The 15,372-nt window shown below is 31.7% G+C and overlaps 2 protein-coding genes across 9 annotated transcripts in view; one reads left to right on the forward strand and one right to left on the reverse strand.

The window, feature by feature from the left end:
• The window catches only part of LOC124368847 (carnitine O-palmitoyltransferase 2, mitochondrial), a 42,943-nt gene extending 38,466 nt beyond the window's left edge, over positions 1–4,477 (reverse strand). The window contains exon 1 of the mRNA XM_046826285.1: positions 4,208–4,477. The gene's annotated coding sequence lies outside the window, so the exon portion shown is untranslated. The remainder of the gene's footprint in view (positions 1–4,207) is intronic.
• A 7,150-nt stretch (positions 4,478–11,627) lies between these two features.
• The window catches only part of LOC124368848, a 60,501-nt gene continuing 56,756 nt past the window's right edge, over positions 11,628–15,372 (forward strand). For 2 of the 8 annotated variants that reach the window (XM_046826292.1, XM_046826293.1), the window contains exon 1: positions 11,863–11,991. The gene's annotated coding sequence lies outside the window, so the exon portion shown is untranslated. Of the gene's footprint in view, positions 11,790–11,835; positions 11,992–12,069; positions 12,350–15,372 lie in introns of those variants that run through there. The other 6 variants (XM_046826286.1, XM_046826291.1, XM_046826290.1 and 3 more) reach the window with 5 other exon arrangements.

A 15,372-nucleotide genomic window follows, 5' to 3' on the forward strand; every position in this document is an offset into this window, starting at 1 on the left:
GATTAAGTCACAAAAGATCTTCAGGGTGCCAACAACGGGGTGTTCTCTTGTTCATTTGATCCTACTCTATCATATTATGTTTCTTTATTTTATTTACACTTTTATTGCGTATGAACTAGAAATGATAAGTTCCTTAAAAATTTATTCATGATAATTGTGTTATTGTAGAAAACTTACAGCTATTAATTAAATGTTTCACTTGTTTCTAAAAGTGAGTCTAATGGACTCCTGTTAGACAAAACATCCATTAAAACCGTCATATTCAGAATAGGACACTAGTATGGTACTGTAGGACACACTACACTGTGCTAGACCTACTGTAGTTTTCAAGCCCTAGACTGAGCATGAGAGAGGCAGGCTCAAACCACCTCTTTAGAGGAAGGTCGAATTTTTAGCCAAGAGTACAACCGTATAGTCATCGTTTGAAGAAACACTGCTATAATGGTCTAGGAGCAGAGATCTCCACCTATTCCCTCAAAGAGCTCTTACTCTGGTCCTCTGGACAATAAAACACTCAGCAATGGTGCCTTGCTGATCGTGTACAGGTAAAATAAAAAATTCCCATGCCCACAGAGAAGTTGATTTGGTACCCAACCTCACTGTGTATCCGATATCTGAGATAAAAGCTGTGGTCCACCAGGCTCTTGTCTTCTCATCACATGATCGCTGCCGCTCTTGGAGAGTGCAGTTTCTCTATTGTTCTCTGTTCTTCTTATAAATACAAAGCATCACTTTCTAGTTAAAAGATTGATAGTGATAATCTCAACAATCTCGAGCATTGCTATTTCAGATACAGTGTTATGGACATATGGTGCCATTTCAGATACAGAGCTACCTTCGTTTTCCCCGTCATTGGACGTGCTCAAAGCTTCTTGTGGTCCAACTGTTAGTGTTTTGGTCTTATTTTGATTTTAACACTCCAACTCATCATATAGTAATAATGCCCAATTTGCAAAGGTTTTTCTAAATTGCTATAAAATTTACATGCTTTAAACAAATGTGTAGACCTACATAGTATATATATTTATTTTTTTCAAATGTAGAATTTGAATATTGAACTGGAAAAAATATTAAAACTCATACAAAACAGTTGACTTGCAAAAACTAGTGGTTGCTGAGCAAGGTTAGCACTAGTTAAACAAATATTGAGTACACTGGTTGTGTGCCAAATTTTGTCGGCAAAAATCCGAAATAACCAAAATACAAATAATTTATTATCCAAAAACAAAATATGAATCACTATGTAAAAATGTGTAAACATATTATACTAAAACATACAAAAAAACTAACCAAAAGTGTAATGGTTTTTGATAGGCCCAAATTATTGTTGTACATACTAACTCATTATATGTAATATAATAGTAATCCCAAATAGATATTTTATTAGATGAATGCAAATTTGTAAGTCTTAGCTAAAAAATCAAAAATATAAAAAGTTAATTTTTAAAATTTTGTTAAAATTTATATTTAATATAAAAGTTTAGTAAACATTGTGTTTTATTTATTTTGATTTTTTTGTAAAATCTTTGTTGTACATTCAATCATTTTTTTAAATAGCACAGAATCTAAACTTTGTATTGATATATAATACATGATAAATGTTTATTCTTATTGGATTAAAGGGTCATTAAAATTATAATACTGTTTTATACACAACAAAACACAACACAATACCTACGATTTTCTAATAAAAATTCTCACATTTAACGTAAAGTCACAATACATAAAATGCACAAAAATATTAATCAGTAAGTAATTTTCATTGAGTACATTGATACAGTCTTTGTGTAGCACGTTCAAATATCTTTTCAATCAGCGTTTTCACACAGTCAAGTGATAAGGGTTTTGGAAAATTTCATTATTCTTTTGGAATAGTTCAGTTCATTGGGAACACATAGATATAATTTTTCGTCGGAGTTAAAGCCTGTTTGACGGTTAAATACGTCATAGAAGTGGATATAACACAACTCAAAATGAATCATTGGCTAGTATGAGAGTTAATTAGCATGGATTATCTAATAAAATGCAAACACAATTATTAACATAATAGGTTAATAAAATCCGTTGAAATAAATTTGTATGAGCTATTATAATATACCATTATAGTAACAGAAAAACGCCTTTATTGTAATTATGGTCCCATGAAAATAATATAGGTCTGAATGTCACACTGCCGACCGATATATGTAGAATACATCAGATAGCATTCTGTTAAATGGGAGTGACAAAAGTACAATTAATTCATAATCTGAGGCATCTAAGAAGGTACTATTAACAGAACAGTACCTTCCATAGTTATCCCCGGAATGAAGCATACTGTAATTACTGGCCTTTAAGTATTTTGCATTTGCTTTCAGATGATACTTACACAAGAATAGAATCACTCCATCACGACTATACATTTATTTTGAAAACTAGTTAAGTTACATTGTACAGCAACAAAGTGTCATACACAAGGATGACTGTGTTCAAGTTGTTTCCTAGATAGTGGTCACACACTAAAAACGAAATGACTTAAGGCTCTGATACACGGATTTGGACTGAACAGTTTTATCATTTGTCCGATCATTATGTATGAGGGGAAATCGTTCAGACGAATAGTTCATCCATATTTCCATCACCAGCAAGAACATAAATATAAAACATAATACTATGTTCTTGCAACAAAAACTGACGTGTGTGGAGGAAAGCCAGTCGCCTGAAGACTGGTGACAACTTTACAAGGTGGCAAATCAAAACCTTTTTCTAATTGCAAGTTTTTTCAGGTTTCCCCAATAAAATATTTCCGATTTTCTTGTCCATTTTAAAAAAACAACTGTAATACTGTTTTTAATCCATACACAATTGCATCCATAACGGTTTGTTGAAACCAGCTGTATTTGTAGGAATTGCTAAATCGCTAAATGTCTCTGAGTATTTCATTGTGACCACATAATATCTTTCCCTTGGAAAAAACCTAATGCTACCATCCTCCTGAATGAAACAATATAACATTTTAATGGGTGGAAATGACATGCGCAACATTATAGAACATTAAAAGTGCAACTACTTTTCTCACACAGACTAATATTTCATTGGTCTACGGGCATCATGTGGTCTTGTTATGATCTTAAGTCAACCTACTATTGGTTGCTGCTCACATCAGCCAATACGCTATATTTGAATACATAAAATAACAATAAAGTTGAAATCAAGGGAAACTGACCCAAATAAAAGACGCTTTTTTCCATTTAGAGCTTCTAAGAATAAAAGTTCATATCAGCCTGACACAAGTGCCTCTTAGAAGGTCTAAATTAACAAATACATCTTTTATTTGGGTAAAATATTTAAGGTTGTAATCTTTTTACATATCCAAAGATGATGTAATAGCTGACAACCAATAGGAGATTGACTTACGATCATCCATAGATCAATGAAATATTACTACGTATGAGAACAGTTCCACTTTTAATGTTCTATAACTTTGTTATTTGTCATTTCCACCCATTGAAACGTTATATTGTTTTGTTCAGAAAAACGATAGCATTACATTAATAACGCGAAAGTTTTATTTTGCCGATACAGCCATTAACTAACAACGAACCGTTCTGCCACAGAATACTCAGATAAGCTATCGGAGCAGATAACAATGAAATTCGTAAATAAAAAGAAGTATAGTATACAAATATAACGACAAATTTACATTTGCATTTCAATTATTAAAATACAAAATTATTTGTGATTTCCACCACCTAAAACACATAGGTATATTTTTGTTTAGATAGATAAGTAGAATACGTTAAGTTAATAGCATTGAAATTTTGTTTGGCTATGAGATATTCTGGCCATTAACCCCACTGATACAGGGCTAAGTATTAGAGCATGGGGGTTAGCTTATTGCTTTATACAACAAAAGTAGTTCTACATTTAATAATCTACAACTTAGTTATTCGTCCCTTCAACAGTTTGAAACCTTACATTGTTTTGTAAAGAAAGATTACACTGGGTTAATAACATGAAACTCATATTTTGCCACTAATTTCATATAGGTAAGTTAGCCTAAAACTAGAATGCTAAACTTACTCAAAGCAATGATTTGACAAAATCTAGCATAGGTAGGCTACCAATTACTGGAATGGAGAATTAAAGGAAGCTGAAAAAATATATAAAAGATGAACTTGTAACAGCACAGAAATAAATAATAACGTAATATAAATCTAATTCATACCTTTAACGAAATGTTACATAGACCTAAAATTCACTAGTAGGGTATATAGTCAAATATATTTTATTGACAATAAGTGACACACAACTTCTTAATTAACGCATCTTAATTTATATAGTCACTATTCTATGTTTGTTATTCTTTACTTTGTGGTAGATTATAACAATAAAATTATCAAACACTTATTCAATTTGTTACGAGCACACAACTTCTTCAAATCAAAACGACTTTCCAATGTCTATTAATATTGTCCAAAACATGCATGAATACAACACAGAACATACTAAATAACTAAATAAATACTCACAATTCAAAAACAAGACTGCTCCTTTGATTTTTTTCGTCATAGAACAATAAGAGAAATACTCAAGATTTTTTTGTAATTAGGAGTGTTCTAAATAATTCTGATCCGCACTTTATTTATACAATTCCAATCTATTTTTAAGTTGAATATTGTTATTTTATTTCGGTTTAAATCTTTTTCTATTATTTATATGTTTATTTTGTTATTTATAATTCTATGACGAGCCTAATGGCATATACATGTTGTATGGTCAATAAACTCATGAATAATTACATACACAATTCTATTCTTATTTTGATAATTTTTAGAATGTTTAAAGACGCTACTTCAGAAAATGTATAATAGAGCTAGAGAGTATAATTATTAATGTTAAAAACCAAATTAGCACTTAATTTAAATATTATTTACTCAAATTGCTTTAGATAGTTGCAGCTTTCAGCCTACGGTACTCTAATGAAGGACAAAGTTTCAACTCGTTGGTTATTGCGTGCAGACCTATGGTGTACTGTATTCTTTAGTTCAGCTTATAATAATGTTTGTTAGTTATATTAACTACATGTTTAGAGAGAATAAACACGGAGATGACTCGTAGCATGCTTGTTGTGATTCCTAAGTTAAAAGCCGGCTGTACTCTCTGTAATTTTGATTTTAGCCCCACAAGAAGAATGTCAAACTTCTAACAATTTTACGACGTTATTTTAGGTCGCATAATTACGGAAGTGTATCATTTTAACAATATAATTAATACGCATCCAAATGTTTTTTTTAGACTTCTAATTAATATTTCTGTTTGCTTTGTAAGAAAAGGATTATACATTCATTATTTAAATACTCAAAATGTGTACATATTACATGAAAATTTATAACGCACTTGGATGCGTCTCATAATATTTGTGATAGAACATCAACCATAATTCTACGACCACGAAGAACAGTGTAAAAACGCATGAGGTTTAATCTTGATTTAGGTTATTGAGGTAAAATTCAAGATCGTTTTACTACAACCAGCTCTTAAACGTGTCATAGGGGTTTGGTATGATATGTTTATTTGAACTAAGATTGTATTTAAACAGATTCATGCTAAAAAGTTATGAATCAATAACAATTCATTGAAAAAAAACACTAGAGCTAAGGATATTTTTACAAACTGAGTAAGAATGATTGTTATTAACCTTTTTACGTGTTGAAAGATTTATTCAAAGTATTTTTTACCATAAAAATCCTAAACATGCTTGACCGATCCCGTTTTAGCATGAATTAGGGACAAAATTAAACACATGATTATTAAACCTTACTACTGTTTATATTTACAACAAAATGAGTAAAATCACAACACAAATACACACTATTATGATATGGTTGCTATATTGAGGTTATCGTGTCTCTACATAAGGAATCAATCATTGCTTATGCAGTCATTTTCTTCTGTTGGCCATGGGTAAATTTTACCGTAGAATTTTTCATATTCTGCCGGTATGTAGGGGTTGTTTTTTTAATATGCTCCAGTTTTTCTCTTTTTAAGGGTACTTTTCCTTCGTTGCATGCTATTGATGATGCTAGGACAATATTAATTTTTCCATGACACACACAAACACACACACCAGACCTGTTCCTATTGATACCATAAATGCAAAAAACACTCACGCTTGGTTGCTGTAAATAAAATGTGTCTTACTTGCACATGAATTTCGGAAGTTGTAATTAATGTTGCATGAAGTAAAAGATCAACAATAACACATGTTTGTTTACTTTGTTTTCGTTGTCTTTTTGTTTTATTTGAAAGTAAAATTTGTTTGATTTACGTTTGTGAACTTCGAGATCAACTTGAATGCACCTTCTGGCCGCTTCATTTTGATGAAGACTTTTAAGTTTTAAGTGCAATTCTTCACATACACAACATGTGTCGACCTGGAGTCTTCCAAAAGTTAATTACTAATTCTCTTTAAAGAAGTTAATAAAAATTGTGAACCCTACAAATTAAAACGAAGTGTAATTTAAAGATGCAATATCAAGAAAGATTTACAGAACATCTGATAATATGTATGCAAGCAGGTGATGAGTGAATCATGCTAAAAGGGGATAAGTCAGTCACTATTCCTTTTTTAGAATGAATCGCAGAACTTGTGTTTGGTTTCAATATGAAGGAAGTATTGGACCTATCCCCTTTTGCGTGAACTGATAAAACAAACATTAATAACCCCAAAATCATTGTCAACTCAATTTTCCTTTTCTGTTGACTGATCTCCTTATGTTTTAAGTTACCTAGCCACCTGAGGAAGAGATCCTCGAGGTAAAGGTGAAAATGTACCACAAATAAATTACATTTTTTGTAATTTCGTTGTGTCTAAATATGAAACAAAAGTTGAGCCTGGTCGTATTGTTTCAATTTAACAATGCATGTGCCCTAAAATCAAAGATGGTGTTTCACATGCAATGGGAATGTTAGTTTGCATTCTTTATTCCCAATTGTCCTGAAATAGCTTACCTCTTATATAAACAGAAAACAGATCTTCAAAATGTATATTGAACTATAATTTATTTACGGTAAACACAATTTTACAACACATAATAATGTACAAGATGGCAAAACAAAAGAAATATTATAAAATTTAAGGAAAAAGTTAGATTGGAACAAGTAACAATCGTAATTTTACATCGAGCATAAGTATACAACACCAGCTCAAAACATTGTAAAAATACACAATATAAAAAACATTAATAAAACCAATAGTCACAACAAAAGAAATTTATAAATATAACAATAATTATAAATTGTAAAAAATCTACAAATAACATTACACGAACAAAGTTTTACTTTAAAAATACATGCTTGAAGGACTTTACACTACCAGAAAGAAATCATCTGATTTATATATTTCATTTCCGGTTCCCCCAAAATTAGGGACTTTGTTTAACTTAGAAGTATGTATGCTCTTTAAACAGGATACCTAGAAACTTAGAGCTCGGTGTCCGTCCTCTATTGAAAGTAGTGGATTCAGTGCTTGACGTACTAGGAACGGGTCAGAGCTTAATATCAGGTGGAGCAGAACACTTCTAGCATTACCAATGTGGTTTACTTGTGTAAGGTTGTAGGAAAACGCTGTGTCAATTAGGTACTGAGAAGCTCTGGTAAAGGCTCATAGAAATGGGCTGAACCAGTTAATTCCTGGCGAATTTAAATCATCCATTAATATAACAGTATCAAGAATAGGCTCAGCAACCAAATCCTCCTCAACAACATTAGCATATAGTTAGGGGGTTGCTAACATTAGATAATATAAGGGAGTTGATTTGAAGGAATGTAAGTACCATTAATTAAGAAGTGGGGGGAAGAAGTCCTAAGTGACAAATGTGGTTTCAATGCTGTGGTCAGAGGAAACAATTTCAACTGCAGACAGTGAAGAATTTACTGCCACAAGTACACCACCACCTGAATATTTTGAACTGGTGTGAATAGATTGATTTTCGCGAAAAATATTGGAATTTGAGAGTCCCAGTTTCTGAATTTTTATGTGAGGGTAAAGATTTGTTTCCGTAGGTTCAACAATATCATAAACGCAGGTAGAGATGACCTCTCTCAAATCTAAACGCTTAGACTTTAAGTCGTTTACATTCTGGTAATAAAGTTGAAGGCTCTGCGATAACTCAGTGTTTTTAAAGTATTGTCTATTTTAGGTAACCCATTATGATATCTAATATTAGTCAATTCACGTTCAACATTATCATATCTTCGCTTCAGTTCGTCCCTGATATTGTTAAATAAAAACTACCTTTCTCTTTGAGTTCTGTCGCGAGAGACGGAATTTAATAGAGATTGTTCAAGTAAGTCACTCCTAAGGTTCTTCATGATTTCAGATACTAAATCAACAAGTTTTAGTATAACTTTCAGAGATATAAGCTCTTTATTTCATGGTTTGCCTAATCTATGGGCTACGACGAAAGGATCATTATGAAGCTTACACAACTTGAAAACAACTTTCATAACTTATCATAACTCAGACGTTCAACCGTCGATCTACTGTTACTGCGATCTAAAATTGCGTATAGATAAGTTGATTATAAAAGTGTGTGCCAAGATATACTTCTACCCCTACATGTTAGGTCAACAATTTTGATGTATGCAGACGATACCTCTTTTATTAGTCATAGTGATAACATATACGATCTCAGTGACACTTTCAAGACTGTTATAACTAATGCTTCTGCATGGTTTCAAACAAATGGTTTTTACTTAAATCACGCTAAAGCACAGAATATTGTATTCACTCCTTTTAATATGCCTCAATCCAACTTTGTTAATATAACTAGTGTTAAGTTCTAAGGTGTATACATAGATAATCAGCTTACATGGTCAAGTCATGTAGACAATATTTTACCTAGGTTGTCCAGAGTAATTTACCTCTTGAGGTGATTAACGTCCCTTGTCACTATCAATGATCTTAGAATGGTTTACTTTGCCCTCTTCCAATCAATTATAATATATGGTCTGTTGTTCTGGGAAAACTCCAGCCACTTGAATGAAATATTAATTTTATAAAAAAAGCCGACAGAATACTTGCTAATGCTGAATCCTTTTACCACTTCAAACCAGTAGAACTTAAAATCAATACTGTTGTTAATCTCTACATTCTTGATCTTGTTAGTTATGCTCTTAAAAATCCCCTGTTTTGGTGTTTAATGAAGATGTTCGTAGTTATAACACAAGAGGTAAAAATAATATGTCTTTTGTTCATTGTAGGTTGAGTAAAACTTTTATGAGTCATACGGTGATGTCAAGAGAATTTACAATAATTTTAGTAACCTCATTAATAATAATAACATGCGGACATTTAAAAAGAAGTTAATTGCCTGGCTCTTGAAGAACCTATTTTATTCATTGACTGACTTCCTGACATGTCAAGATATATCCTTTTAATTTAATAGCTTGTGATTACTATGATAGGCTCATGCCAGCCAGCATTGTTATCTATGAGCCAATTTATTCATAAGCCTCTTTTAATATTAATTTATTCAATTATCTTTATTGTTGTTTGTAAATGTTATTTTAATTTATTTGATTGTTAAATACTGCCGCTGATGTTGCTCTCTTTACTGTTTTGTATTAATTATTTTTATATTGAGTATTTTATAATATTAGGTATATTTATGTAGTTTTAATGCTACTATTTTAACCACGCTAGTCTACTCAGTAGCCAGAGGCTGTTAGACATTAGTTGTGTTACAGTGGCATAATGCATGTTTAGGTCCACACACACCAGTGTCTAAAAACGCCACCATGTTCAGCGTGTTTTGTCTAGTTTATTTTTTATTAACAATGACACTTAATAATTTTGTATCGATTATATTAAATTTTCTAAATGTAAGTGTCACGAATGAATATGATTGGTTAAAAGTGTACTAAAACATTTATTCTGCCTTTTTATTTATATCTCGTCGCCACTGTTTACACCCTTTGTTTCGTTTTTAGAGGAGAGCAGTTATATTATATTTGAAGAAAACTATTTAAAAACTTCCATATTTCACTCTCAAGGAATCGCCACTATGCAATAGCGTCATTGAGAGGGAGGTTGAAAGGGTTTACAACAGTTTTCTTTAAATATGGCATATCCTCTCTCCTCTCAAAACTAAAAGAAAGGATGAATCTAAAAATAACATAATTATACTGGGAAAGAAAAGTTACATCATTTTAATATACAAATATATATTTATTATGTAGATTATATGTTCGAACTAATTTTTTAGAACCCGAACAAGAGCACACATTTGGTGTAATGAAAATAAACTAACATCAAATACTAACTCAACAAAACAGATTATTTTGAACTATAGTAATATTGAAAATGTCTTTTCCTCAATCAAACTTTTAATAATTAATCTAGATACAAAATTAACCTGGACCACATGTAAACGTATTATATCTTAACCATTTCAGGACCAATAACATAAAAATGTCAATATGAATTTGTTATGGGTTTTTGTTATGGTTTAATATACTTCGTTTTACATGAGCAATTAAAAAAATTTCATTTAATTTTAGTTTAATTTTGTAAGTGGTACTTAAAAGTACCGTCGGCACTCAATGACAATATTAGAATAAATAGGTATGGTACAAAAAAGCACCGTCTGAACTGAATGCCCCTTTTAATATTTCATAAATATTAAAGGTTTTAATAATACAAACATATAGACATAAAAAACAATTTTTACTATTTCACTATTTTTACATTATTAGAATTCTGTCAGAAAAGTAAAACTCTAAAAAATTAGGTACAATTTTTGGCTATTTACAATTGAATCTCATGATACTCCATAACACAGTTTTTTGGTCATTAAAGTACAGGAAGACATTGCAGTAGTTGCACTTGTTAATAAACTTTCTCAATCAGATAGGTTAGTCTCATCAAGTAGATTTAAGATAGTTTTATATGATTGGTTTGTCGAACATCTATTTTACGCGATAAGGGAATTTCTAGAGGATGGCATCTGAATAACTTTTTAATCTCTATAGGTTAGTATAAGATAAATTATGTATTATTATTAGACTTGGGAAATATTTATTGGTGTTTTTTTGTACATTTTTGTATTTAATTTTAATAGTTGACGAAGATTATTCCTGTATATAAAAGGTCAATAACTAACAAAGATACAGATTACTGTATCTGTAAAAAACAGTATTGTTGAAATCTATTGTTATTGGATTGTTCTTTTGAGGTGGAATATTTGTCTAACTTTCTTACAGCATCGAAAAATGTATACTATCTTTATATTTTAAGAGCCAAATTGAACGTAATCCTCTCTCACATTTTCAGTGGGTATTATACTGAAAATACGTACATTCGAATTTCTTTTTTTATAATATTTGGCACTGTTGGATCTTATGAACTAATTTGATAAATTGATATTACTTAATTTAATGATTAGATTTTTATTTAATATTGTTAGAGTAATTTTTCACTGTACAACGACTTTTATATTCAGATTTTGAGAAGGTATAGAAAAGTTGGAAAAGGTTGTAACTTTTTACTTTAAAGCGAGGATTTAAGCTAGTTTTCAATAAAGATTATACAAACGTTTTTGCGTAGCTACACACGTAACTCAGAAAAATATTTGTAGTATTTCCCTGCAGAGGTTTATTTGTCGATGTTTTTACTTATTTCCTAAACAAAAATCTCATAATATTTTGAGATTTCTTTATTATTTTGATAAAATGGATTATGGTTGATCAAAGTATAAAACAATGAATTACAATTTTCCTTAGCCAAGAAAGGAAATAAATTTCTAGTAAGTTTTTCCATTAATAAATTAGTCCTAGTTTGACTATTGTACAGTTTAATTTCAAGGTATGTGAGGTGGCGCTGTAGTAGCAATAGGAGTCTTAAACCAGCAGGTCCTAAATGGCTGGCATAGAAAGGTATTCTATTTTTTCTGTGTTTGTCTGTAAATACGCATTCAAATATGTCAATTCTGTTGCTATTGATGTCATGTGAGTTGAATAAAAACCATTTAGTTAGAGTAGTAAATTGCTATATAACTTAAAAACATTATATCCTCTTACGAAAAACCGAATTAATGTAGATACGAATATTAGGTCAAATGAGTAGGTTACTACTGAAACCCCCTCTGTTATACATATAAGAAATAATTGTGTTTATCAATCTAGCCTAGATACCTTTGATTCAATACAAACTACTGACAACCAATTAATTGTCATTGGAATTAAGGTTTTTAAATTCGTATTTGTAAACCCCATTTTCCGGTTTCTTCTTTTTTACCTGTCTTGTCTTCACAAGAAGTTGTATGTAGTAAGTGAAAGCATCTAAATTTACGTGTTTTTATAAATTGTAAGTAACCAGTTTATTTATCTATCATATAAAAATGCACATTTACCTGTTGACACTTCAAATACCTGTACCTATAATTTTGATAAAACTTAATCTATAAATGATGAACATTTATTTTTAAAATATGTTTTTATGATTTTATTATTTCTAGATTATGAAGAAGTTATTAGGTGAGACATGCATTTAAAACACTCAAATAGAAGGAGGTGTCAGTAATCTTTTACAAGTAAACATAGTCTTAAGATAATTCATAGGTTTAGACCTAAATTACATTTTTGATTAGGCTATGCTATTTATGAATGGTTTACTATTTACATGGAGGGTTAGTAATAGTTTTTTACTCAAAGCTTTCTTAATGTATAGATGACTTTCAGATCTCCTCAAACCTGGAGAAGGGTTGAGTGCTAATTTGATCTAAGCTTGAATTTCAAATACTGTCCCGATGAATGGTTTTGTTTATCTGCCAGAAGTGTAGAAGGGCATCGGAGGCTAGATAGTACATAATTTAAAGAACATGTCTTTAGTATTGGGGTATCAATTAATTAAATAAGATAAGGATCACTTTATATTTTTATCCGTCTATAATATGATGTCATCATGCATAGCACTGATTTGAGTCCTACATGCTAGTGTGAACTCGGAACCTTATCGCTCGGCAACACCAACATTGGTTTTCTGACTCTTATTTTCATGTTTCTTACTTTTTTAAAACTGCCCTTGTTATACCAAAATATGAAAGAAATAGATGTTGACTCATTTATTATTCAGAATTATAATAGTAGAATTACATGCCTGAATTTCAACGCAATGTATTTTGCTTGTCCTCTTGAACGAAAATATTTGTGGTAATAGGGATGGAAATTGCAAATAGCAATACTTTGTAATTTTGATGATGGAGATTTTTTGTACATTTGTGTACTGTACTTCTTTTTATATATGTTTTTCAGTGTTATCTGCACGTAATAGTTTATCTGAGCCTAACGTTCTTTTGTGAGTACAGCATCAACTACTTTCCTGTGTACTAGTGCCTTGTGGATAACCATCGCGTCAATTACTCAGGTGCTGTGTGTTCAACTCAACACTGTCAACTAGTAAAATTATGTACAGTCGACTCTCGATAACTCGAATTTCAAGGGAACGGCTGTTTTCTTCCAGTTACGTATAGTTCGACTTAAGAATAGTTCGAGTTATAAAGGTAATATTTCACTAAATTCGACTTACAGAGGTAATTCGACTTACAGAGGTAAAAAAAATAAAATTCGAGTTATAGAGGTACAAATAAACTATGTTTTTTATTCCCTACATCCTTTACAAAACGAATGTATGTACTGTAACTACATACAGCATTTGTACTTACTCTCACACTGCAATGTATGCCTACAATTCATACATACATACAATACAAAATTTCGAGTTGTAGAGGTAATGTATTTAAAGACTTCAACTTATCTACTGAACTTCGAGTTATAGAGGTAATTTTTCTATCACTTCGAGTTATTGAGGTAAAATTCGGGTGCAAAATTAATTCGAGTTACGCATGGTTTTTTTTTCGACTTAGGCAGGTTTTCTCAAGGGAATGGAAAAAAATTCGAGTTATCAAAGAATTCGACTTATTGAGGTTCGAATTATCGAGAGTCGACTGTATGTGGTAATTCTGAGTGATTACTGTAATAACTTCAATTTGTTTAATTTTTTTAAATAGGTAAGCTGTTTAACACGTTCGCTGCGGGCCACTGTCCGGACAGTCCCGTGACCCTCGCCAAAACTGCGAGGCACTGTCCGGACAGTGCCGATACGCACAATGCATTGCTTATTCGTTTCGCTTGTCACGTTCTGCGATCTTGCGGGAATTGTCTGAAACTTTTCAAGCTTGTTCTAGATGAAGTATACTTACTTTCTGATACGTCAGTTCGTCCTGGAAATGCGGGCCTACTGTTCCGACAGTGCCAGCGAAACAGCTGAAATTTCACATGTTTATTGCTATTATGAACCAGTAGGAAAACAATAAAACACGTGTTCCTAATTTCTTTTCCCTTGTGTTATTGTTTTCGTGAATAGACGTATTAGCAGCAAGGCTTGTTTACAAATTGGATAGGTTATTACTACTAAATTAAAAGTAAGGTAATCTTTTACCGGTATTGCGATTTTATCTATATGTGTGGTGTCAATATTTTTCTTGTACACAGTATACACATATTTTGCTTTTTTTGTATACAGTATGTATTGTTTCCTTAGTAAATTCATTCAAACGATACTTCTATTTGTTTTACTGTGCGGACAACACGCGGCGGCGATCTGCACCGTGAGCTCTGTGAGTGTTTACGCTATGTGCGGGACTACACTGTCCGGACAGTAGCGTTGTCTAGCAACGGAACCTGATGCATATCAAAGTCGATTGAAGTATTCTTGCTACTTTTGGACATCACACAACACATTTGGTGAGTTAAATTTAATTTAAATTAAACTTAAATTTTATATAGCCCGTCATATGTTAACATAAATGATGCCATGCCAAAAATGCGGGCCACTGTCCGGACAGTCCCGATGATTACGAACGCATAAGAACGTAATATAATCGAATATCATTATTTTATAGCGCATCAAACCAAAATAACGCCAATTCAACGAAAATCGCAATTTCGAATTTTGCCGCATATCGGGTACATCATTGGCCGCTCTTGCCGCAGCGAACGTGTTAATACGATAAGGTAAAGAAATTAAACTAAACTAGATGCGGCAAACATGAATTGATTCCGCAGCAAGTGATAAGAGACTCAAATTCCATATGGGATGGTGTTGTCTTATCTGCAAACCGGCTCAGTGACCTAGTTCAGTATATCCAGTACAGATCAACCTACAACACGGGTGTGGTTACCATGTGCGTGTTCGTAATAAAGTGTGTCAGGAGTCCACCCAACCGGGAATATGCTGGGAATTTAACAGACTGGGAAAAGATCGTGTATAAACCATGAATTTTCCTGTAGAATCAGGAAAATCTCAAAAACAATTTTTCTGTCTCCAAG

The sequence above is a fragment of the Homalodisca vitripennis genome, chromosome X, assembly GCF_021130785.1.
Source record: "Homalodisca vitripennis isolate AUS2020 chromosome X, UT_GWSS_2.1, whole genome shotgun sequence".
In the NCBI taxonomy this organism is placed as follows: Eukaryota; Metazoa; Arthropoda; class Insecta; order Hemiptera; family Cicadellidae; genus Homalodisca; species Homalodisca vitripennis.